The sequence below is a fragment of the Lithobates pipiens genome, unplaced genomic scaffold (genome assembly GCF_037356315.1).
Source record: "Lithobates pipiens isolate NorthernLeopardFrog02 unplaced genomic scaffold, aLitPip1_a1.2 Scaffold_18, whole genome shotgun sequence".
Lineage (NCBI taxonomy): Eukaryota > Metazoa > Chordata > Amphibia > Anura > Ranidae > Lithobates > Lithobates pipiens.
In genome coordinates, this window is record NW_027507758.1 from 624,749,949 (window position 1) to 624,773,700 (window position 23,752).

Consider the following 23,752-nt stretch of genomic DNA (forward strand, 5'->3'; position numbering starts at 1 on the left):
TCATTTGACTCCTCCCACCAGTGCGTGACTTCTCCCACCACCATTGCATGATTCCTCCCACCACCCGTGACTCCTCCCACCCCCATGTGACTCCTACCACCATCCCATAACTCCCCACTGTTGTTTGACTCCTCCCACCACCCAGTGACTCCTCCCACCATTGTGTGGCTAATGGCCTGTATTATTAGAGGGGGGAGGGGACACCTATTTTCATGGCCTGTATTATTACAGGGGGGAGGGGATACCTATTTTCATGGTCTGTATTATTAGAGGGGGGAGGGGATACCTATTTTCATGGCCTGTATTATTAGAGGGGGGAGGGGACACCTATTTTCATGGTCTGTATTATTAGAGGGGGGGAGGGAATACCTATTTTCATGGTCTGTATTATTAGAGGGGGAGGGGATACCTATTTTCATTTTATTTAATATTCTGTGGTGCGGTTCCTCCGTTCCAGCCTATGAGGTCAGTTCACCAATCGCCCCCTGACAGATCTACCCCTACAATAGGGGGGTGGGGGCAGAGACGCCCCACCCAGTGGGAGTGTCTGGGGTCTATTATAGAATTGATCGCTGTAGGTGGTGAATGATTCTAACCAACCAATGTCTTCTGCCGCACCACAGGCCCCACCCCTCTTCTCTCTCCTCCAATAGATATCTCACACCCCAGTGACATCAAATGGAAGGGCACAGCCTTCAATGGTATTGCATGGCTCCTCCCACTTCATTATGGTTTGCCTTTTCTCCTGTCACCTGACTGCACCCATTGAGTTGACTCCTTCCGCCATTGCGTGACTCCTCCCACCATCGCGTGACTCCTCCCACCATCCAGTGGCTCCTCCCACCGTCCCGTGACTCCACCCACCACTGTGTGACTCCTCCCACCATCACTGGACTTCCATATCCCGTGACTCCTCCCACCATCCCGTGACTCCTCCTCCCGCCATCCCGTGACTCCTCCGCCATCCCATGACTCCTCCCACCACCATGTGACTCCTCCCACCACTGTGTGACTCCTCCCACCACCCTTGACTCCGCCCACCATCACGTGACTCCTCCCACATCCCGTCACTCCTCCCACCACCCCGTCACTCCTCCCACCACCCCTTGACTCCGCCCACCATCACGTGACTCCTACATCCCATCACTCCTCCCACATCCCCTGACCCCTCCCACCACGGTGTGACTCCTCCCAAACTCCTCCCACCACTGTGTGACTCCACCCACCATCCCGTGACTCCTCCCACCATCGCGTGCTTCCTCCGACCATCCCATGACTTTTCCCACCACCCAGTGACTCCTCCCACCATCATGTGACTCCTCCCACCATCGCGTGACTCCTCACCCTACCACCATCCCGTAACTCCTCCCACCCCCACGTGACTCCTCCCACCATCACATAACTCCTCCCACTGTTGTGTGACTCCTCCCAACATCGTGTGACTCCTTCCACCACCCGTGACTCCTCCCACCCCCATGTGACTCCTACCACCATCCCATAACTCCCCCACTGTTGTTTGACTCCTCCCACCACCCAGTGACTCCTCCCACCATTGTGTGGCTAATGGCCTGTATTATTAGAGGGGGGAGGGGACACCTATTTTCATGGTCTGTATTATTAGAGGGGGAGGGGATACCTATTTTCATGGCCTGTGATAATATTAGAGGGGGGAGGGGATACCTATTTTCATGGTCTGTATTATTACAGGGGGGAGGGGATACCTATTTCCATGGCCTGTATTATTACAGGGGGGAGGGGATAACTATTTTCATGGTCTGTATTATTAGAGGGGGAGGGGATACCTATTTTAATTTTATTTCCTATTTTGTGGTGCGGTTCCTCCGTTCCAGCCTATGAGGTCAGTTCACCAATCGCCCCCTGACAAATCTACCCCTACAATAGGGGGGTGGGGGCAGAGACGCCGCTCCCAGTGGGAGTGTCTGGGGTCTATTATAGAATTGATCAGTGTAGGTGGTGAATGATTCTAACCAACCAATGTCTTCTTCCACACCACAGGCCCCACCCCTCTTCTCTCTCCTCCAATAGACATCTCACACCCCAGTGATATCAAATGGAAGGGCACAGCCTTCAATTTTATTGTATGGCTCCTCCCACTTCATTATGGTTTGCCTTTTCTCCTGTCACCTGACTGCACCCGCTGAGCTGACTCCTCCCGCCATCCCGTAGCTCTTAGCACCATTGTGTGCCTCCTCCCACCATCGCGTGCCTCCTCCCACCATCGCGTGCCTCCTCCCACCATCGCGTACCTCCTCCCACCATCGCGTGACTCCTCTCACCACCCCGTGACTCCTCCCACCATCGCGTGGCTCCTCCCCTCCCACCATCGCGTGACTCCTCCAACCCCCACGTGACTCCTCCCACCATCCCATAACTCCTCCCACTGTTGTGTGACTCCTCCCACCAACATCCCGTGACTCCTCCCACCAACATCCCGTGACTCCTCCCACCAACATCCCGTGACTCCTCCCACCAGCGCGTGACTCCTCCCACCACCCCGTGACTCCTCCCACCATCCCATGACTTTTCCCACCACCCAGTGACTCCTCCCACCATCATGTGAGTCCTCCCACCATCGCGTGACTCCTCACCCTCCCACCATCCCGTGACTCCTCCCACCATCACATAACTCCTCCCACTGCTGTGTGACTCCTCCCACCATCACACGACTCCTCCCAACATCGTGTGACTCCTCCCACCACCCCGTGACACGTCCCACCCCATGTGACTCCTACCACCATCCCATAACACCTCCCATTGTTGTGTGACTCCTCCCACCACCCCGTCACTCCTCCCACCATCGTGTGGTATGTATGTATGTATATATATATATATATGCATTAGTCCCCGCGCATACACACATAATGTAATAACATATATATATATATATATATATATATATATATATATATATATTTTTTTTTTTATATATATGTGGGTATTGTCCATCCGCACATAATATCCTGTGCTTGTCCTCGCACATACACACATAATATAATATAATATATATATATATATATATATATATATATGTGTGTGTGTGTGTGTATTAGTCCATCCACACATGATATAATAATGTGTGTGTGTGTATATATATATATATATATTATATGAATGTATGTGTATATATATATATATATATATATATATATATATATATATATATATATATATATATATATATATTTTTTTTTTTGCCCCTCCTATTATTTTATTTATTATTACACATTTTATCTAATTTATTATTACCCCTTATTTTTTTTTGGGGGGGGGGACCCACAAACAAACTGAAATTTTTAAAAAAATAGATCATCAATTCCAGCCTCACTGTGCCATCTATTGCCGCCACTGTGCCATCAAACGAAGGCACAGTGCACATCTGTTTCTCTGACTGCTCTACTCTTTGTATAAATCATCCTCACTCTTCTTTCTTACCCCAAGCCCTTTCTGTCCAGGGGAAGCGGAATTTGATAGCAAACCGACTATTGCTATCGAATCTGGATCCACTCTGCTCCACTCTTCACATAAATCATTCTTCAACTACCATCACTCCAAGTCAGCGCATACGGCCAATTAACATAACATGTGCATGTATGTGTGATGCTATAATGGCTTGCATACATTTTATGAAAGTGAAGGGCTTGGATTGTGGCATACAGATAAGCCATAATGCCACTTACATCACTGCAAGGCAGCCATATAGCCATTTATCATCACACCAACAAGTATATATGGTGCTATAATGTCTCACATACATGTTACAGTTATGTGAGGGAATGACTTTGCATTGTGGCATAATTAAGAGCCACAATGCAACTTCCATCACTCCAAGTCAGCCATATAGACATTTAACATCACACATACTGTGTGATGCTGTAAAGCACAGCCCGAAGACGAGAGCACAGCGTAGGTGCAGGGCTGTCATGAGGACAGTGGACTGCAGCGATTGGCCGGGGGGCGGAGTCAGCGCAATGACGTGTGCGCGCTCTACGCCCCGGCGTCAGTGCAAGCTGTGCAGTTCCAGCAGCAGGATGGCTTCTTCGCTCGGGGACCTGGTGCACCAACTACGGGCCGCGGCGGCGGCGAACGGGGAGCGGTGGCTCCAAGAACAGGTAGCGGCTGCCCTCGGGGGGGATCAGGACATACACAGAGCGGAAGGGGACGGCTCGGCCAGGGTGCGGCGGTCCCGCCCGCCGGCCAGGTTCTCCCCTGATTGCCCCAGGCCGGCAACGCTTCGCCATGCGGGGTCCGCTGGCCCCGCCCCCTGCGAGCCGCCCGCGAAACGGCCAGCCAGGCGGGCTGTGGAGGCCTCGGGCCGCGGATGGGGGGTTGGGCGCAGCTCAGTGGGGTCGGTGGCCGGTCCGGCGCCGGCCTCCAACAACGCGGCGGTCCGCCGCGAAGAGGATCCGGGCCCTTCTCGTAGCGCTGCCGCTGCGGGGGCGGGGCTCCGCCGAAGGAGGCAGTTCCGTGCTGCCGGAGGGACTAAGCAGGGGTCGGAGGCCGAGAATCCTGTGGGGAGGCGGCCGCCATGCCACAGTGAGCCCACGGCTGCGGAGCAGCGGGTGAAAAGCCGAGGGAAGGTGGTTCTGCAGTCGGCGGTGGGGCGGAGAAGAGGTCGGCCCAGGAGCGGTGCGTCGGCTACCCAGGTGGGGCCCAGTGGACGGATGTCGCCAGGCGATGAAGCAGCTGCCCAGGACCGGTCTGAAGGCGAACTGTCGTCGTCTGAAGAGGAGCGACCGGATGGCGTTCCGTCGGCGGTCGGTGGAGGTTCGGCGGCTGGAGGCGATCCTTCCAGGCGGCCCGGTAAGTCAGATCTTTTTCAGGGGTCCTGGGGGCGGGTTGGTTGGGGGGGGTCGGGTGGCGGGGGGGGGGGTGATCCGGGGATTGCCCGCGGCGGGGGGGTTTCCGCCCCGTTTGCCCCGCTTCTGGCACAGCGGGAGACGGACCGCGCTCCGGCGGATGGGGGGCTAGCGGGCATCCTGGCGGGCCTTAAGGACTTGGTAGGGAGGCTGGAGGCCGGGGGGGGCGGTCCGGGGGCGGCGTGGACCGCTCCGGTGGGCGGTGCTCGGGGTGTAGAGGGGGCTGCGGGGGCGACTCCGCCGGCGGCTGGGGGGGCGACAGACGGGGCGTCCGCGCCGGCTGTGGCGGAAACGGTCACGGCTCCTGGCGCGGGGGCCCAGGTGGTGGCTGCCGTGCCGGCAGCACCAGCGGGGGAAAAAACGGGGGAGGCAGCTAAAAAACAGGACCTGGTCAGGTTGGCGGACGCGGCGCGGTGCGAAGTCTATGTGTGTTTTGAGGGGCCGTTGGGTGCGCACTTGAAACAGGAGGTCAGGGAAAAAATTTGGAAGGGGGAATACGTGGAGATATTTTCTCTGCTGCCCCTGGAAAAGTTCAACCTAGATAGGGTCAAGCCGGAAGACAACAAGAAGGAGGACGAGGAGAAGAGGCGGTACCGGTTGATCCCGCGGACCTTCCCGAATTGGCTGCAGGCGTTCGCGATCCTCGCCAGTGTGATTGGGGAGAAGAATCCGGAGCATTGTTCCGCTCTATTTTGCTACTTGGATGCGATAGGGGAAGCGCACAGAGTCTACGGGGGATTGGCGTGGCTGCGATATGACGAGCAGTTTCGGCAACGGAGGGCGATTCGACCGGCTCTTCGCTGGGACCATAAGGATATCAGTCTGTGGATGCGCCTTATGTCGTCGGCGAGGACTACGAGTCAGTTTTTTCAGGGGGGGGCCGGTGGATCAGGGGCTTCCGGTCAATCGGCCGTTCGAAAGAAGGGAGTCTGCTGGCAGTACAATGAAGGTAGTTGCCGGTTCGCAGGGAGTTGCAAGTACAAGCACGAGTGCTCGGGGTGTGGGGGCGCCCACCCGGTGTCTCGCTGCTTCAAGCAAGGACGGGGTAGGGCCGGGGAGCCTTCGAACAAGAGGGACGACGCCGGTGAGACTGGAAAGGATGCGTCCTTTTCTCGATAGATATCCAGATAGGGAGGCAGCGGTGCTTCTTGGTTTGGGGTTCGCGGAGGGTTTTCATATTCCGGCCGTCCTAGGGGCGGCCCCCCCGGTGTCCAGGAACTTGCGGTCCGCCATGCTTCATCCTGAAGTGGTTTCGGAGAAACTGCGGAAGGAGGTGGCGTTGGGGAGGATCGCGGGCCCTTTTTCGGAGATGCCCCTGCCGGACCTGGTGGTATCGCCATTGGGGGTGGTTCCGAAGAAGGAACCAGGTAAGTATCGTTTAATCCACCATCTGTCCTATCCGAAGGGGGGTTCGGTGAATGATGCCATCGACCCCCGGCTGAGCGCGGTTTCCTACACGTCCTTTGATGCGGCGGTGTTTTGGGTGCGGCGTTATGGCCGGGGGGCATTGATGGCTAAAACGGACATTGAGGCGGCTTTTCGATTGCTGCCGGTGCATCCCGAGAGTTTTCGGCTTCTGGGCTGTCGGTGGCAGGAGGAATACTATGTGGATCGGTGCCTGCCCATGGGATGCTCCATCTCCTGTGCGCTGTTTGAGAAGTTCAGTTCCTTCGTGGAATGGGTGGTCAGAGACGTCGCGGGAGTGAATTCGGTCATCCATTATCTCGATGATTTCCTGTGCGTGGGTCCGGCCTCGTCGGCGCTGTGCGCTGTGCTTCTGACAACGCTGGAAGGGGTGGCACGGAGTTTCGGTATTCCTCTGGCCCCCGAGAAAACGGAGAAGCCGACGACGGTGCTCAGTTTCTTGGGCATTGTGTTGGATTCGGAGGCGATGGAGTGTCGCTTGCCGGATGACAAGTTGGCAGCCCTGAAGGCTGAGATCCGGGGGTTAGTAGGCGTGCGTAAAGTGCAGCTCAGGACTCTTCAGTCTGTGCTGGGGAAGTTGAATTTCGCATGCCGGATAATTCCCATGGGTAGGGTTTTCAGTAGGAGGCTTGCGGCCAGTACGGGGGGGGGTGGATTCCCCGCGACACTTCGTGAGTCTGTCGAGGGATCATAGGGAGGATCTGCGGATCTGGCATGTTTTCCTGGAGCGTTTCAACGGCCGGGCGCTGTGGATGGCCGGGCCGGTGAGCAATTTTGATTTAGAGCTCTACACGGATGCGGCGGGGTCCACGGGTTTCGGGGCCTTCTTTCAAGGCAAATGGAGTGCGGGCCCATGGCCCGCTGCATGGTCGGGTGGGGGATTGCTGCGGAACTTGGTGCTCCTCGAGCTCTTTCCGGTGGTGCTGGCAGTGGAGCTTTGGGGGGAATCCTTCCGGGACCGGAAGGTTCGTTTCCATGTGGACAATTTGGGGGTGGTGCAGGTCCTCAACCGGGTGTCGGCGGCGTCGCCGCCGGTGGTGCGGCTGTTGAGACATTTGGTTCTGCGATGCATGCAACTGAACATCTTTATACATGCAGTGCATTTACCTGGGGTGGAGAATGTTGTGGCTGACGCGCTGTCTCGCTTTCAGTGGGACAGGTTCCGGGAGCTGGCGCCGTCGGCGGACGTCCAGGGGGCGCCCTGCCCAGAGGAGTTGTGGAAGATTGCGTTGGACGAACCTCCGACTGGATCAGGCGGTCGGTGAGTGGGGGCACTTGGTCAGCGTACGAGAAGACATGGGCTGAATGGGAGGCCTTGGGGTTGCAGGTGGGGGCGGAGGTGCGAGACAGGCGACTGATGGTGATCTATTTTGTCTCCAGGAACTTGGAGCAGGGGGTTTCAGTGTCACGGATGGGGCAGAAATTGGCCGGTTTGGCCTTTTGGTTTAAGCTGCGGGGGGAACATGACTTCACCAAAGATTTTTGGGTGCGACAGGCCATGAAGGGCTATCGGAAAGGGAGGCTGAGGAAGGATGACAGGAGGCCGGTGTCCTTCGAGTTGTTGGGTAGACTTTGTGGCCGGTTGGGGGTGGTGTGCTTTTCGGAGTACGAGAGGGTGTTGTTCAGGGCCGCGTTTGTCTTGGCGTTCTTTGGGGCGTTTCGTATAGGGGAATTGGTCAGCCCTTCCAAGACTGGGCCGGGTGGTCTGTTTATGGAGGACGTTTTTTGTGGGGATGACCGTGTGCGCATGCGGATCCGGAGATCGAAGACTGATCAGGTGGGAAGAGGAAAGGACGTGGTGGTGTTCGCGATTCGTGACTGCGAGCTTTGCCCGGTGGTGGTTTTGAGGGAATTCTTGAACGCTCGGCCGGATGGTTCGGGCCCGCTGTTGATACATGGGAATGGGGAGTTTGTTTCGCGGTACCAGTTCATAGGGGTTTTTAGGAAGTGCCTGGCGGCACTGGGTTTGGAAGGGGAAAGGTTTTCCTCACATTCTTTCAGGATTGGGGCTGCGACGGAGGCTGTAAGGTGGGGCTTGGACGAGGAGGCGGTTAAGAGGATTGGCCGCTGGGAGTCGCGGAGGTTTCGGTCTTACGTGCGGCCGGAATTGGTGGCTGTTTAGCCAGGGGGGGAATGTATGGACATAGGTTTGTGTTGCACGGGTACAGTTACTGTGATTTTGGTTTGTGTTTTATTTTCTTTCAGATGCAGCGCCAGGATTGGTCTGGATTATGGGCCATTCATACGTCTGCTGGGGCGCCAGGAGGGGTGATGTTAGGCCTGGGGGCAGACAGTTGGGGATATCCAGATTGGAGGCGTGTGTGAAATGGTTTGGATTTCCTGGCATGCTATGGAGCAGAATGGTGCACGAAGTAAGCCGTTTTGCGGGGTTTGACAGGGCCCCGGATGTTTTAGTGTTACATGTTGGGGGCAATGACTTGGGCCTCCGCACCAAGTTGGATGTCACGCGGGACATTAAATACGATCTGTTACGACTGAGGGCGGCTTTTCCCCACATGATCATAGTATGGTCTGACATGATAGCCAGGACCCAGTGGCGTTTTGCCAGGTCCGTGGACAAAATTAACAAGGCCCGCAGAAAAATTAATCAGGAGATCAGTCGTTTTGTCGTTCGCAATGGGGGGTTGGCGGTCCGGCATCCGGAGTTGGAGGTTGAGACGTGGCGGTACCTTAAAGGGGATGGCGTACACCTGAATGACGTGGGCACGGATTTGTGGACTTTGGGCATACAGGATGGGGTGGAGCGTGCTTTGAGGGTGTGGCGGTGCTCGCAAGGATAAGGGGTTATCCTTGCTTGCGGTGGCGGGTGTTGGTCGATGCAGGTACAGGAAGATAACCCCTCCCCACAGAAGTTGATGCGGGACCCATTGGAGATATGGGCTCGTTGATGATATGGCCATATAGTGAGGGTTGATATGGCTGATGGTGAATGGGTGCACTGCGGTAAAATAGTTTGGTGTCTTTGAGCCAGCATGTCGGCTTGAGGCCTAGTTAAAGGAATATTACCGCAGTGCTTGTTTGGATCGATATGCTAATGGGGTGGAGAGGGGGGAGTTTTTACTGCAGATGACCAACGCGCTCAGGGTTTGAAGTTAAACTATGTTTTGTTGATATTTTGTTATACGTTAAATTATTATATTTTGATTAATAAAGAGGCTGCTACGGCCACTAAATACTCCAAAAAGAAGGTGTGGTCTCATTTAATGGGAAGGGGCAATTATGGAGTTGGGTGGTTGGTACAGCAGCCAAAGCACGTCAGTCATCCTGTAGTCAAGCACAGCCCGAAGACGAGAGCACAGCGTAGGTGCAGGGCTGTCATGAGGACAGTGGACTGCAGCGATTGGCCGGGGGGCGGAGTCAGCGCAATGACGTGTGCGCGCTCTACGCCCCGGCGTCAGTGCAAGCTGTGCAGTTCCCACCCTCCCTCCCTTACCTTGGACGGAGTGGTTGTGGTAGATTCTACCGGAAAGGGGGGGGGGGGGAGGACTGGTTAACTTGTTTTTTTCTATTTCAGGTTTGAGGTGTTGGATGTCGTAGCGGTTGGCGGGTGTTGGTCGATGCAGGTACAGGAAGATAACCCCTCCCCACAGAAGTTGATGCGGGACCCATTGGAGATATGGGCTCGTTGATGATATGGCCATATAGTGAGGGTTGATATGGCTGATGGTGAATGGGTGCACTGCGGTAAAATAGTTTGGTGTCTTTGAGCCAGCATGTCGGCTTGAGGCCTAGTTAAAGGAATATTACCGCAGTGCTTGTTTGGATCGATATGCTAATGGGGTGGAGAGGGGGGAGTTTTTACTGCAGATGACCAACGCGCTCAGGGTTTGAAGTTAAACTATGTTTTGTTGATATTTTGTTATACGTTAAATTATTATATTTTGATTAATAAAGAGGCTGCTACGGCCACTAAATACTCCAAAAAGAAGGTGTGGTCTCATTTAATGGGAAGGGGCAATTATGGAGTTGGGTGGTTGGTACAGCAGCCAAAGCACGTCAGTCATCCTGTAGTCATGGCTCACGTACATGTATGTAAGTAAACAGTGTGTAGTGTGACATGCAGAGAAGCCACAATGCAATTGCCATGTCTAAAAGTGAGCCAGTTACAGAGGTTGTAAACCTCCATGGAGAAGTTGTATCTATAGGTGAGCCAGTAATAAGGTTTACCTATAGGTACAGAAAATCTCTCCTAAACTAGTGCTGTTTATGAGAATTTTACCTTGTAATGTGCCGATGATGTCATTGGCGCATGCACTGCGAGTAAAACGTCCCTCTGTACCATTTCTTCACGAGTGAGTGCTGTGATTAGCGGGTCCCATGCAAATTTACAGGAGTGACGTTACGTGACTCTGCCCAGTTACAGAGCGGGAGTCCGTGGCCCCAGGAAAGGAAGACTGGCTAGCATGGATTTGGCCTCCAGCGTGGACAAAGTTGGCTTTTTTTTTTGCTGCTAAGTGCCACATAATGTGATAGTATGCAATGTTCCAGGTATTCTAATATCTACAGCTATTTCTGAAGCTGAATAGGTAAAAATATAATTATTCTACAGTATTAATATTTATTCCAGTCTAAAAAATCTCTCATACATAGGAATTTATAATGTGTTTATTGTTTTACTGCATTGATACAACAGTGACGACAGATTTTACCTGTATCAATAAAGTGATACAATCAACATTTTTTTACAACATATCTCTCTGAACCTACTGAAACAGAACTGACATTAATTGTTCTGTAATTAAATATATGTATACATTTCATGTGGTAATATGGACTGGATGAGTGCGTTTACCTGTTTTTTTAATCAATGGTCTCTTTCTGTCATGGAAGTACAATGGTAAAACTCTTGACGTCATAATAATTTTCCAAGCTTTTCATGTCCTTATATGATTGCTATCCACTAGTAGCCCACACGCACTAGTGATTTTTAGGCACTAGTGGCGGTGCGTCCATATTGTGCACGGACGCTGCCCCCTCTCTCCTGCCATCCCCTCTAGCACCAATAGATAGATTGATGCAATGGTTGAATCTATCTATGGCCACCACTGCCACCCTCTATTGAAGCTACCGGCCCCTTTTCGGGTGCATGGCGTCTGAATTTCAGCAGAGGCAGGTGATTTTGAAGCACCTGAGTAGAGCCATAGTCTCTAATAGGCGTCAAAAAACATGACCTGCGAGAGCCATGCTGGGCACTCGCAGGTCACTCAGCTGTGTTAGCAAAGTGAATATTAATTTGCTTCTCTAACACTAAATTGCCTCTCTCCGCCAATCAGGTGCTCTGATCTGTTACCCGTGACCTTATTTGCTGAAGCGACAGGTGTTGTGATTGGATGCCTATCAGGGGTCCAATCATAGCAGACTATGGGAAGAGAGGAGGGGGAGAAGACATTGAGGAGCTGTCCCACCCAGATATGCAAGTACAGCCGTCGTGCCGGTGGGGAGACACACTGGCATCATTTGATATGGCACACTGACAGCAATTGATGGGCACAGTGGCTGTGTTTTATGGCCACAGTGGCTGCATTTGATGGGCACAGTGATGCAGCAATTGATGGGCACAGTGAAGCTGCAATGGATGGGCACAGTTAGGCTGCAATGGATGAGCAGGGGGGTGGGGGGGGGGGGGTGTTTCAGTATTTCTCAGTTTGTTTGAGCCCCCCTAAAAAATTTACAGCACCAGCCGACACTTTTTGTTAGCCTTTCTTTTTTATCCCCTTTTTTAACCAAATGTATGGATACAAAAGGTAGCATATGTTTCTGCATCAATAAAAACAATATCAACTGGACAATTGTAAATAACATTTTTAATCAAGTAAGAAGAAATTATCAAATATGTAAAATTAATACCTTTAAGGTAATTGAAGTAGTGAGTGAACATTTTAACAATAAAAATAACTTTAAAATGACACAGTATATATTTGAACTATTTACAAAAAATCGTATATTTTTCACAACTGACAGAATTTTTTTTTTTTTTCTGGCAACGATAACACATGAATGTAGAAGTATCCGGATTTTTTGGCCTTTGTGAGCTTTCGATGCAAAGTAAGTGAAACCACAAATTACAGACGTCGCATGCAACCTGAAAAATATATATATATATTTTAATGTTTGTGTTAATGCAAATGTTGGTGTTAATGTTAATGTTTGTGTTTATATTTTAATGGAGCTTTTAATTTAACCATTGGTTAAATTACCATTGGTAAAGCTTAACAATTAAATGTAATATATCCAGGGGCGGACTGACCATTGGGCCACTCGGGCACTGCCCGAGGGCCCCATGCCACTAGGGGGCCCCATCAGGGTTGTCAGTCCGCCCCTGAATATATCCCTATATATCTTTAATACATTCTTGATGTAAAATAGTCAATGCATAAATTGACTTGTTTTATTCATCAAATTTCCATTCTTAAAGTGGTTGGCAATCCTGTTACACCGTATTTGACTACAGGTAAGCATAGAATTATATTTACCTGTCGTTACTGTGAATATCTCCTAAACTTGCACAGTTTAAAATACATTTACTGTAGAGCTGCACAATTCTGGATAAAATGCGAATCACAATTTTCTGGCTTAGAAAATAGATCATGACTCTTGCGGCATTGCATTATCTTTCACATTAAAACACATAAAATTGGGCTAACTTTATTGTTTCTTTTTTTTTTTATTATTAATTGAAGTGTATTTTTTACAAAAAAATTGCATTTGAAAGACTGCTGGGCAAATACAGTGTGACATTAAATATTACCGCTCCCTAGGGTCTCTGCTAAAATATATATAATGTTTGGGGGTTCCAAGTAATTTTCTAGCAAAGAATATGGATTTTAAGAAAGAAGTGTCAGAAAAAGAATTGTACTTTAACCACTTTCAGACCGGACCATTTTGCTGGTAAATGACCAGAGGTCTTTTTACACTTTGGCACTGCGCTGCTTTAACTGGTAATTGCGCGGTCATGCAATGTTGTACCCAAACAAAATTTGCGTCCTTTTCTTCCCACAAATAGAGCTTTCTTTTGATGGTATTTGATTGCCTCTGCGATTTTTATTTTTTGCGATATAAACGTAAAAAGACCGCAAATTTTGAAAAAAAATGATATTTTCTACTTTTTGTTATTAGAAAAATCCAATAAACTCAATTTTAGTCATACATTTAGGCCAAAATGTATTCAGCCACATGTCTTTGGTAAAAAAAAAGTCAATAATTGTATATTTATTGGTTTGCGCAAAAGTTGTCACATCTACAAACTAAGGTACGTTTTCTGGAATTTACGCAGCTTTTAGTTTACGACTGCCTATCTCATTTCTTGAGGTGCTAAAATGACAGGGCAGTACAAAACCCCCCCAAATGACCCCATTTTGGAAAGTAGACCCCCTAAGGAAATTGATAAGAGGCATGTTGAGCCCATTGAATATTTTATTTTTTTGCCTCAAGCGATTGAATAATGACAAAAAAAAAATTTTTTTTTTTTTTTTACACAAAGTTGTCACTAAATGATATATTGCTCACACATGCTATGGGCGTATGTGAAATGACACCCCAAAATAAATTCTGCTGCTTCTCCTGAGTACGGGGATACAACATATGTGGGACTTTTTGGGAGCCTAGCCGCGTACAGGGCCCCGAAAACCAAGCACCGCCTTCAGGCTTTCTAAGGGCGTAAATTTTTGATTTCACGCCTCACTACCTATTACAGTTTTGAAGGCCATAAAATGCCAAGATGGCACAAAACCCCCACAAATGACCCCATTTTAGAAAGTAGACACCCCAAGCTATTTGCTGAGAGGCATGTTGAGTCCATGGAATATTTTATATTTTGCCACAAGTTGCGGGAAAATTACAAACTTTTTTTTTTTTTTTTTTTTTTTCACAAAGTTGTCACTAAATGATATATTGCTCATGCATGCCATGGGCATATGTGAAATGACACCCCAAAATAAATTCTGCTGCTTCTCCTGAGTACGGGGATACCACATATGTGGGACTTTTTGGGAGCCTAGCCGCGTACGGGGCCCCGAAAACCAAGCACCGCCTTCAGGCTTTCTAAGGGCGTAATTTTTTGAGTTCACTTCTCACTACCTATTACAGTTTTGAAGGCCATAAAATGCCAAGATGGCACAAAACCCCCACAAATGACCCCATTTTAGAAAGTAGACACCCCAAGCTATTTGCTGAGAGGCATGTTGAGTCCATGGAATATTTTATATTTTGCCACAAGTTGCGGGAAAATTACAAACTTTTTTTTTTTTTCACAAAGTTGTCACTAAATGATATATTGCTCACGCATGCCATGGGCATATGTGAAATGACACCCCAAAATAAATTCTGCTGCTTCTCCTGAGTACGGGGATACCACATATGTGGGACTTTTTGGGAGCCTAGCCGCGTACGGGGCCCCAAAAACCAAGCACCGCCTTCAGGCTTTCTAAGGGCGTTACAGTTTTGAAGGCCATAAAATGCCAAGATGGCACAAACCCCCCCCCCCAAATGACCCCATTTTAGAAAGTAGACACCCCTAAATTTAGGGGTACACTAGTGAGACTAGGTAATAAATGGCGGGTGCCCTGAAACTATAAAAAAATAACTAACCAACCAGCGTCACCTGTAACAGTTATATGGTGATCACTGGTGAAAGGGTTAACTAGGGGGCAATCAGGGGGCTTTATGCGGTAGTATATGGGGGTCCCTGGCGCTATAAAAAGCTGCGGCGAACCTAAATACCTACCTGCCTAACTAGCGTCACCTGTGACACTAATACAGCGATCAGAAAAACGATCGCTTATTAGGCTGGGTTCACACTGGAGCGATGCGGGAACGCCACGAATGCGCGGCGGGTTCCCGCATCGCATGCCTCCCGGCGGCAGTTCACACTGCCCTATGCGAACTGCTGGGAGTGTCAGTGAAATGTTAATGACACCCCCAGATCAGTTCGCATATCGCAGTGCGATCTGCAAACTTGGATCGCATGGTGTGAACACCCATGCGATCCGATTCTGCTGCGGACCAAAAAAAGGGTCCCGTGCGAGTTTGCGGCGGGTGCGGCGGGTGCGACACGAATTCAGCCATACTATCTGTATAGCTGAACTCGAATCGCACAGAGATCGGATGTGATTTGCACTGCAGTGCGGTGCGAATCACATCCGTTCTCATAAACCGCTGCAATGTGAACCCAGCCTTAGTGACACTGGCGACGGGGGGTGATCACGGGGTTAAACCTTTATTGGGGGGGTTAGGGGGGTACCTTAGAACTAAAGGGGGCTAACCCTAACTGCCCTAACAGTTATTAGTCACAAATGACACCTGCCGGGTGATCAGGGGGTTAAACCTTTATTAGGTAATAAATGGCGGGTGCCCTGAAACTATAAAAAAATAACTAACCAACCAGCGTCACCTGTAACAGTTATATGGTGATCACTGGTGAAAGGGTTAACTAGGGGGCAATCAGGGGGCTTTATGCGGTAGTATATGGGGGTCCCTAGCGCTATAAAAAGCTGCGGCGAACCTAAATACCTACCTGCCTAACTAGCGTCACCTGTGACACTAATACGGCGATCAGAAAAATGATCGCTTATTAGGCTGGGTTCACACTGGAGCGATGCGGAAACGCCGCGAATCCGCGGCGGGTTCCCGCATCGCATGCCTCCCGGCGGCAGTTCACACTGCCCTATGCGAACTGCTGGGAGTGTCAGTGAAATGTTACTGACACCCCCAGATCAGTTCGCATATCGCAGTGCGATCTGCAAACTCGGATCGCATGGTGTGAACACCCATGCGATCCGATTCTGCTGCGGGCCAAAAAAAGGGTCCCGTGCGAATTTGCGGCGGGTGCGGCGGGTGCGGCGGGTGCGGCGAATGGCTGAACTCGAATCGCACAGAGATCGGATGTGATTTGCACTGCAGTGCGGTGCGAATCACATTCGTTCTCATAAACCGCTGCAATGTGAACCCAGCCTTAGTGACACTGGCGACGGGGGGTGATCACGGGGTTAAACCTTTATTGGGGGGGTTAGGGGGGTACATTAGAACTAAAGGGGGCTAACCCTAACTGCCCTAACAGTTATTACAGTCACAAATGACACCAATGCAAAAAAAAAAAAAAAAAAATGACATTGGTGTCACTGTGACTGGGGGGCAGGGGTAATTGGGGGGGTGATCGGGGGGTAAAGGGGGGGTGTGAGTGTGCCTGGCATGTTCTACTGTGTGTGGGATGTGTTGGTGCAACTCACTGATCCGCTCTCCTCCGTGTCGGAACGAAAAATACCGACACGGAGGAGAGAATACATCACTTCCTCTCCTGTGTTTACATTACAGGAGAGGAAGTGATGTCACCGGGGATTTCCATTCGTCGGGAGCGATCGCGAGGGGGTGGCCATGAATGAATGGCCGTCCCCTCGTCCGGGATCGCTCCCGAACGAAAACCGACCGCCGCAGGCACCGGGCGGGGGCCCGATTGGGCCCCCGACCCGCGGGAGGCAAATCACGTACATGTATGTGCTTATGCCTGCCCGTGCCATTCTGCCGACGTACATCGGCGTGCGGCGGTCGGCAAGTGGTTAAGTGGTTAAACGTCCTGCATTTACACCTTGTTGAAAACGTGCCAGACTGACTGCCTGGATTATTTGTTTACACATAAGTTGTAGCCCTTTGATCTAAGAAGAAAGTCTTAGTTACATTGTTTCAAGTTCTAAACTTGGCAGACTGCCCGGATGTGTTCTTTTGACAGCTGAGTGAGCAGATAAGTCTCTGCACTTGTTTATATGAAAGAATTGTCAAAATCAGCAGGAGAGATCTCAGAGAGGGTGAATCGGGATCAAAATTTTTAACAATTAATTGTGCAGCTCTAATTCACTGTATGCGCATGTGCCAACATCATCTGCACATGTGCACAGAATAAAACGGTCTGGTCGTCATCACGGCTCCGGAGCCTGCGAACCCAGAAGTAACATTATGGAGATATGTCGCTGGATACAGAGGTGTACGGGGAAAGCTGCAACAGCAGTGGAAGTTTTATTGGGAGGGGGAGCCAAATCCGACAGCAATAGTCAGTTTGCTATGAAATTCCGCTTCCCCTGGACAGAAAGGGCTTGGGGTAAGAAAGAAGAGGGAGGATGCTTTATACAAAGAGTAGAGCAGTCAGAGAGGCCATATACAAGTGTTTTTAACCCTAGAAATGCTGTGGAAGCTTTATTGTGAGGGGGAGCCAAATCCGACAGCAATAGTCAATTTGCTATGAAATTCCGCTTCCCCTGGATAGAAAGGGCTTGGGGTAAGAAAGAAGAGTGAGGATGCTTTATACAAAGAGTAGAGCAGTCAGAGAGGCCATATACAAGTGTTTTTAACCCTAGAAATGCAGTGGAAGCTTTATTGGGAGGGGGAGCCAAATCCGACAGCAATAGTCAGTTTGCTATGAAATTCCGCTTCCCCTGGACAGAAAGGGCTTGGGGTAAGAAAGAAAAGTGAGGATGCCTTATACAAAGAGTAGAGCAGTCAGAGAGGCCATATACAAGTGTTTTTAACCCTAGAAATGCAGTGGAAGTTTTATTGGGAAGGGGAGCCAAATCCGACAGCAGTAGTCAGTTTGGTATGAAATTCCGCTTCCCCTGGACAGAAAGGGCCTGGGGTAAGAAAGAAGAGTGAGGATGCTTTATACAAAGAGTAGAGCAGTCAGAGAGGCCATATACAAGTGTTTTTAACCCTAGAAATGCAGTGGAAGCTTTATTGGGAAGGGGAGCCAAATCCGACAGCAATAGTCAGTTTGCTATCAAATTCCGCTTCCCCTGGACATAAAGTGCTTGGGGTAAGAAAGAAGAGGGAGGATGCTTTATACAAAGAGTAGAGCAGTCAGAGAGGCCATATACAAGTGTTTTTAACCCTAGAAATGCAGTGGAAGCTTTATTGGGAGGGGGAGCCAAATCCGACAGCAATAGTCAGTTTGCTATGAAATTCCGCTTCCCCTGGACAGAAAGTGCTTGGGGTAAGAAAGAAGAGTGAGGATGCTTTATACAAAGAGTAGAGCAGTCAGAGAGGCCATATACAAGTGTTTTTAACCCTAGAAATGCAGTGGAAGCTTTATTGGGAGGGGGAGCCAAATCCGACAGCAATAGTCAGTTTGCTATCAAATTCCGCTTCCCCTGGACAGAAAGGGCCTGGGGTAAGAAAGAAGAGTGAGGATGCTTTATACAAAGAGTAGAGCAGTCAGAGAGGCCATATACAAGTGATTTTAAGCCTAGAAATGCAGTGGAAGCTTTATTGGGAGGGGGAGCCAAATCCGACAGCAATAGTCAGTTTGCTATCAAATTCCGCTTCCCCTGGACATAAAGTGCTTGGGGTAAGAAAGAAGAGGGGGATGCTTTATACAAAGAGTAGAGCAGTCAGAGAGGCCATATACAAGTGTTTTTAACCCTAGAAATGCAGTGGAAGCTTTATTGTGAGGGGGAGCAAAATCCGACATCAATAGTCAGTTTGCTATCAAATTCCGCTTCCCCTGGACAGAAAGGGCTTGGGGTAAGAAAGAAGAGTGAGGATGCTTTATACAAAGAGTAGAGCAGTCAGAGAGGCCATATACAAGTGTTTTTAACCCTAGAAATGCAGTGGAAGCTTTATTGGGAAGGGGAGCCAAATCCGACAGCAATAGTCAGTTTGCTATGAAATTCCGCTTCCCCTGGACAGAAAGGGCCTGGGGTAAGAAAGAAGAGGGGGATGCTTTATACAAAGAGTAGAGCAGTCAGAGAGGCCATATGCAAGTGTTTTTAACCCTAGAAATGCAGTGGAAGCTTTGGGGAGCCAAATCCGACACCAATAGTCAGTTTGCTATCAAATTCCGCTTCCCCTGGACAGAAAAGGCCTGAGGTAAGAAAGAAAAGGGAGGATGCTTTATACAAAGAGTAGAGCAGTCATAGAGGCCATATACAAGTGTTTTTAACCCTAGAAATGCAGTGGAAGCTTTATTGGGAAGGGGAGCCAAATCCGACAGCAATAGTCAGTTTGCTATGAAATTCCACTTCCCCTGGATAGAAAGGGCCTGGGGTAAGAAAGAAGAGGGAGGATGCTTTATACAAAGAGTAGAGCAGTCAGAGAGGCCATATACAAGTGTTTTTAACCCTAGAAATGCAGTGGAAGCTTTATTGGGAAGGGGAGCCAAATCCGACAGCAATAGTCAGTTTGCTATCAAATTCCGCTTCCCCTGTACAGAAAGGGCCTGGGGTAACAAAGAAGAGTGAGGATGCTTTATACAAAGAGTAGAGCAGTCAGAGAGGTCATATACAAGTGTTTTTAACCCTAGAAATGCAGTGGAAGCTTTATTGGGAGGGGGAGCCAAATCCGACAGCAATAGTCAGTTTGCTATGAAATTCCGCTTCCCCTGGACAGAAAGGGCTTGGGGTAAGAAAGAAGAGTGAGTATGGTTTATACAAAGAGTAGAGCAGTCAGAGAGGCCATATACAAGTGTTTTTAACCCTAGAAATGCAGTGGAAGCTTTATTGGGAAGGGAAGCCAAATCCGACAGCAATAGTCAGTTTGCTATGAAATTCCGCTTCCCCTGGACAGAAAGGGCATGGGGTAAGAAAGAAGAGGGAGGATGCTTTATACAAAGAGTAGAGCAGTCAGAGAGGCCATATGCAAGTGTTTTTAACCCTAGAAATGCAGTGGAAGCTTTATTGGGAGGGGGAGCCAAATCCGACAGCAATAGTCAGTTTGCTATCAAATTCCGCTTCCCCTGTACAGAAAAGGCCTGGGGTAAGAAAGAAGAGGGAGGATGCTTTATACAAAGAGTAGAGCAGTCAGAGAGGCCATATACAAGTGTTTTTAACCCTAGAAATGCAGTGGAAGCTTTATTGGGAAGGGGAGCCAAATCCGACAGCAATAGTCAGTTTGCTATGAAATTCCGCTTCCCCTGGACAGAAAAGGCCTGGGGTAAGAAAGAAGAGGGAGGATGCTTTATACAAAGAGTAGAGCAGTCAGAGAGGCCATATACAAGTGTTTTTAACCCTAGAAATGCAGTGGAAGCTTTATTGGGAAGGGGAGCCAAATCCGACAGCAATAGTCAGTTTGCTATCAAATTCCGCTTCCCCTGGATAGAAAGGGCTTGGGGTAAGAAAGAAGAGTGAGGATGCTTTATACAAAGAGTAGAGCAGTCAGAGAGGTCATATACAAGTGTTTTTAACCCTAGAAATGCAGTGGAAGCTTTATTGGGAGGGGGAGCCAAATCCGACAGCAATAGTCAGTTTTCTATCAAATTCCGCTTCCCCTGGACAGAAAGGGCTTGGGGTAAGAAAGAAGAGTGAGTATGGTTTATACAAAGAGTAGAGCAGTCAGAGAGGCCATATACAAGTGTTTTTAACCCTAGAAATGCAGTGGAAGCTTTATTGGGAAGGGGAGCCAAATCCGACAGCAATAGTCAGTTTGCTATGAAATTCCGCTTCCCCTGTACAGAAAGGGCATGGGGTAAGAAAGAAGAGGGAGGATGCTTTATACAAAGAGTAGAGCAGTCAGAGAGGCCATATACAAGTGTTTTTAACCCTAGAAATGCAGTGGAAGCTTTATTGGGAGGGGGAGCCAAATCCGACAGCAATAGTCAGTTTGCTATCAAATTCCGCTTCCCCTGTACAGAAAGGGCCTGGGGTAAGAAAGAAGAGTGAGGATGCTTTATACAAAGAGTAGAGCAGTCAGAGAGGCCATATACAAGTGTTTTTAACCCTAGAAATGCAGTGGAAGCTTTATTGGGAAGGGGAGCCAAATCCGACAGCAGTAGTCAGTTTGGTATGACATTCCGCTTCCCCTAGACAGAAAGGGCCTGGGGTAAGAAAGAAGAGTGAGGATGCTTTATACAAAGAGTAGAGCAGTCAGAGAGGCCATATACAAGTGTTTTTAACCCTAGAAATGCAGTGGAAGCTTTATTGGGAAGGGGAGCCAAATCCGACAGCAATAGTCAGTTTGCTATGAAATTCCGCTTCCCCTGGACAGAAAGGGCCTGGGGTAAGATAGAAGAGTGAGGATGCTTTATACAAAGAGTAGAGCAGTCAGAGAGGCCATATACAAGTGTTTTTAACCCTAGAAATGCAGTGGAAGCTTTATTGTGAGGGGGAGCCAAATCCGACATCAATAGTCAGTTTGCTATCAAATTCCGCTTCCCCTGGACAGAAAGGGCCTGGGGTAAGAAAGAAGAGTGAGGATGCTTTATGCAAAGAGTAGAGCAGTCAGAGAGGCCATATACAAGTGTTTTTAACCCTAGAAATGCAGTGGAAGCTTTATTGGGAGGGGGAGCCAAATCCGACAGCAATAGTCAGTTTGCTATGAAATTCCGCTTCCCCTGGACAGAAAGGGCCTGGGGTAAGAAAGAAGAGTGAGAATGCTTTATACAAAGAGTAGAGCAGTCAGAGAGGCCATATACAAGTGTTTTTAACCCTAGAAATGCAGTGGAAGCTTTATTGGGAGGGGGAGCCAAATCCGACAGCAATAGTCAGTTTGCTATCAAATTCTGCTTCCCCTGGACATAAAGTGCTTGGGGTAAGAAAGAAGAGGGAGGATGCTTTATACAAAGAGTAGAGCAGTCAGAGAGGCCATATACAAGTGTTTTTAACCCTAGAAATGCAGTGGAAGCTTTATTGTGAGGGGGAGCCAAATCCGACAGCAATAGTCAGTTTGCTATGAAATTCCGCTTCCCCTGGACAGAAAGGGCCTGGGGTAAGAAAGAAGAGGGAGGATGATTTATACAAAGAGTAGAGCAGTCAGAGAGGCCATATACAAGTGTTTTTAACCCTAGAAATGCAGTGGAAGCTTTATTGTGAGGGGGAGCCAAATCCGACATCAATAGTCAGTTTGCTATCAAATTCCGCTTCCCCTGGACAGAAAGGGCCTGGGGTAAGAAAGAAGAGTGAGGATGCTTTATACAAAGAGTAGAGCAGTCAGAGAGGCCATATACAAGTGTTTTTAACCCTAGAAATGCAGTGGAAGCTTTATTGTGAGGGGGAGCCTAATCCGACATCAATAGTCAGTTTGCTATCAAATTCCGCTTCCCCTGGACAGAAAGGGCCTGGGGTAAGAAAGAAGAGTGAGGATGCTTTATACAAAGAGTACAGCAGTCAGAGAGGCCATATACAAGTGTTTTTAACCCTAGAAATGCAGTGGAAGCTTTATTGGGAAGGGGAGCCAAATCCGACAGCAATAGTCAGTTTGCTATGAAATTCCGCTTCCTCTGGACAGAAAGGGCCTGGGGTAAGAAAGAAGAGTGAGGATGCTTTATACAAAGAGTAGAGCAGTCACAGAGGCCATATACAAGTGTTTTTAACCCTAGAAATGCAGTGGAAGCTTTATTGTGAGGAGGAGCCAAATCCGACAGCAATAGTCAGTTTGCTATCAAATTCCGCTTCCCCTGGACAGAAAGGGCCTGGGGTAAGAAAGAAGAGAGAGGATGCTTTATACAAAGAGTAGAGCAGTCAGAGAGGCCATATACAAGTGTTTTTAACCCTAGAAATGCAGTGGAAGCTTTATTGGGAGGGGGAGCCAAATCCGACAGCAATAGTCAGTTTGCAATCAAATTCTGCTTCCCCTGGGCAGAAAGGGCTTGGGGTAAGAAAGAAAAGTGAGGATGCCTTATACAAAGAGTAGAGCAGTCAGAGAGGCCATATACAAGTGTTTTTAACCCTAGAAATGCAGTGGAAGCTTTATTGGGAAGGGGAGCCAAATCCGACAGCAATAGTCAGTTTGCTATGAAATTCCGCTTCCTCTGGACAGAAAGGGCCTGGGGTAAGAAAGAAGAGTGAGGATGCTTTATACAAAGAGTAGAGCAGTCACAGAGGCCATATACAAGTGTTTTTAACCCTAGAAATGCAGTGGAAGCTTTATTGGGAAGGGGAGCCAAATCCGACAGCAGTAGTCAGTTTGGTATGAAATTCCGCTTCCCCTAGACAGAAAGGGCCTGGGGTAAGAAAGAAGAGTGAGGATGCTTTATACAAAGAGTAGAGCAGTCAGAGAGGCCATATACAAGTGTTTTTAACCCTAGAAATGCAGTGGAAGCTTTATTGTGAGGGGGAGCCTAATCCGACATCAATAGTCAGTTTGCTATCAAATTCCGCTTCCCCTGGACAGAAAGGGCCTGGGGTAAGAAAGAAGAGTGAGGATGCTTTATACAAAGAGTACAGCAGTCAGAGAGGCCATATACAAGTGTTTTTAACCCTAGAAATGCAGTGGAAGCTTTATTGGGAAGGGGAGCCAAATCCGACAGCAATAGTCAGTTTGCTATGAAATTCCGCTTCCTCTGGACAGAAAGGGCCTGGGGTAAGAAAGAAGAGTGAGGATGCTTTATACAAAGAGTAGAGCAGTCACAGAGGCCATATACAAGTGTTTTTAACCCTAGAAATGCAGTGGAAGCTTTATTGTGAGGGGGAGCCAAATCCGACATCAATAGTCAGTTTGCTATCAAATTCCGCTTCCCC